Consider the following 3,299-nt stretch of genomic DNA (forward strand, 5'->3'; position numbering starts at 1 on the left):
GAACCACTCTTAATATACAGGAAGAGCCTATCTTTTTAACTAAACTGTTCGAAGATATTTATTGTTTACATATTTTGATAGTTCATTTTATTTATCGAAATATATTTCTTTTAAAATTATATTAAAGTAAAAATTATAGGCCAAATTTTGTGATTTCGCACGGGTGTTAAGTGGCATTTATGTCCACTTATTATGTCCTATAAAGGCTTGATTTGATATTTTGTACTCGAGTTATTTATGTATTTAATGTGTTTTTGTAGTATTTTTGCATTTCAGGCAGAAATAAAAGACTCAGGAGATTTAGCATTGTTTTGGTGCTAAATTGGTGTTATGATGGTGTTCGAGAAGATTGCTCGGGAAAAGGCCAAGTCAAACCAGCAAGAAAATAAAAAGAAGAAGTTTTTCCAGAGATTCAGCGCACCCACGCTATGATAGCGCGTGCCCGCGCCCAAAGAACAGAAACTCAGAGTGCCTGTGCTGTTGAAGCAAGCGGCCACGCCAGGTCGGGATAAAAGAATCCTGATTCTCTTGTGATTCTGATTGATGGACTTCTACTCTTCATGGGATGCTATATAAGCATAACTTATGATCATTTTTCATAACAAGACGCACCAGAGCTTAAGGAGAAGGTGTAAGAAGACCGTATAACAAAATTCATCTAAGACGAAAAGGATTTAGTTTATTCTTGTGATTCTTTATTTTAAGTTGTAACTTTGGATGCTAGTTTTCTTATTTTATGAACCTATACTCTTGTCTAACGTACTTGGTTTATTATTTATTCAGTATAAAGACTACGTTTATTATACCATGCTTTCATCGGAACCCACGTTGATGATGAGTCCGATTATGGGCTAATCGTTGTCGTGGGTTTCTAACGGATTTATTTATGGATTTCTTTAGTTAATTTGTTTCGATGCCTTAGTGTGTGGTGATTGTACGATATCCTAGTATTGGTTGTGCTTATTCGTCTTATGAGCGTCGCATACTTATAAGATAGCGTGTTAATCTCTAATGAAGCGAAAGTAAATTTAGGGGTTTAGAACTTGCCATGCTAGCATAGGTTCATGTATTTGATATGCATGATTCGTAGGTAATTTTAACCATCTTGCTTGCCCTATGTAATCATGATAGATAACTTGTGCATTAAACCGTTATGTTGTCAAATTCTACAGAAATATAGGGTCTCAATATAATTGGTGTCTATGCAGCTTCTATCTCTTTTGTGGATGTCTGGTAATATGGTATTCGTACAACGAAAGTTGGCGTTTATCAGTTTCATGTTATCTGATTAGCCTCATCACCATTGCATGCTAAGGTTAAGAATGAAAAGGCTATTGAATGAAGTATTTAATGAATTTAAAATCCCATGTTTGTGTCATATAGTATTCAACTCTCTTTATTCTCTTAGTTAATGTCCTTTAGTATAATCTCTTAGTTAAGCGTAGTTAAAACAACCTCAATTTGTTATTCATATTAGCATTGGATAATAACCATACCATTGTTGCATAAGTACATTGATTAAAATTAACTTAAACCAGTCCCTGTGGGAATGAACTAGAATTAATTTTATATTACTTGCGATCATGTATACTTGCGTGAATATTAGCGCGTGTTTTCGTCTTAACAAGTTTTTGGCGCCACTGCCGGGGACTTGGGGTTAATTTTTGGTTTATGTGTTTGTCATCAGTGGTCGTTAAAGTTCATTGACTCGGACATTGTTACTTACTTATTTCTTTGTCGTGTTTCAGGTACTCTAGCGAGCGTGTATGCATACGCGTTCTCGGTCTCGTAAGAGAACACTGGATCAAGCCGAGGAAGAAGTTGTAGTAGCTAAGGAAGTTTTTGAGGAAGTTCTTGTCAAGGAGAAAGTTGAAGAAGAAGCACTTATTGCAATGGGAGAACCAGAAGCGAATCTGAAGGCTTTGATGGATTACTCTAAACCAAAGATTAATGATATTCAGTCTAGCATTGTTCGACCAGCCATCTCGGCTAATACCTTTGAGATCAAGTCGAGCACGATTCAGATGATACATAACTCAGTTCAGTTTGGGGTTTCTCCAACAGAAGACCCCAACATGCACATCGGAGATTTCATCGAGATCTTCGACACTTTCAAGTTCAATGGAGTTTCTGAAGATGCTATTAAGTTGAGGCTTTTCCCATTCTCTTTGCGGGATAAAGCTAAGTGCTGGTTACATTCTCTACCACCAGGGTCTATCACCAAATGGGAGGATCTTGCTCAAAAGTTCTTAATTAAACTCTTTCCTATAGCGAAGGCTGCGGCAATCAGAAATGCACTTACTCAATTTGCTCAGCAATCTGGAGAATCTTTATGTGAGGCTTGGGATCGCTACAAAGAGATGTTTAGAATGTGCCCTCACCATGGGATGCCTGACTGGATGATCATTAACTGCTTCTATAATGGTTTAGGTGCTACTTCTAGAGCCATGCTTGATGCAGCATTAGGAGGAGCCTTGTGGGCTAAAAGCTACAATGAAGCGTATGAATTGATTGAACTGATGGCTGCGAATGAATACCAGAATCCTACTCAGAGACTATCTCAGGGCAAGGTAGTAGGAATTCTGGAGTTAAATACAGCTACTGCTATAGCTGCTCAACTTAAGGCTTTGACGATGAAGGTGGATTCTTTGGCTAATTATGGAGTTAATCAGATCACTAGTGTCTGTGAGCTTTGTGCTGGTGCGCATGAGATGGAGCAGTGCCCTATTTCTAGTGAATCAGCTCAGTTCATGAGCAACTTCCAGAGGTCGCAACAGCCTATGCCAACCACCTATCATCCCAACAACCGCAACCATCCTAACTTCAGTTGGAGAAATTCTCAAAATGCGGTTCAACAGCCTTATCAGCAGTATCCAGCAAAGCAGTACTACCCTCCCAGTTTTCAGCAACCACAATACGCACCAAGGCAACAACTCCAGCTATTGCAGTCTAATGAAAAATCTGAATTGGAGGAGTTGAGGCTCATGTACAAGAGCCAAGCGGTTTCTATCAAGACCTTAGAAAATCAAATTGGACAAATTGCCAATGCCTTGTTAAATCGTCAACCTGGTACACTCCCTAGTGACACTAAAGTTCCAGGAAAGAGAGAAGCTAATGAGCAGGTAAAGGAAATTACATTGAGGTCTGGGAAGGTTGCGAATGCCGAACACTCTCAAGTTTTGAATGAAGAAGCTTTGGCTGAAGAAGAAGTGTAGAAGGAAGCTGAAGTGGAACCAAGGAAGCCTACTGTTAAACACACTCCACTTGAGGATAATATAGGGGAGAAACAGATCTATCCT

At 38.7% G+C, this 3,299-nt stretch overlaps 1 non-coding gene across 1 annotated transcript; it reads right to left on the reverse strand.

Annotated features, from left to right (window-relative positions):
- Positions 1-2,282: 2,282 nt before the first annotated feature.
- LOC141688425 (small nucleolar RNA R71) lies at positions 2,283-2,389 on the reverse strand. The gene has a single exon (XR_012561868.1). It is a non-coding gene; the product is annotated as a small nucleolar RNA R71 (small nucleolar RNA).
- Between the last annotated feature and the right edge of the window lie 910 nt (positions 2,390-3,299).

The sequence above is a fragment of the Apium graveolens genome, chromosome 9 (genome assembly GCF_009905375.1).
Source record: "Apium graveolens cultivar Ventura chromosome 9, ASM990537v1, whole genome shotgun sequence".
NCBI classification, from domain to species: Eukaryota; Viridiplantae; Streptophyta; class Magnoliopsida; order Apiales; family Apiaceae; genus Apium; species Apium graveolens.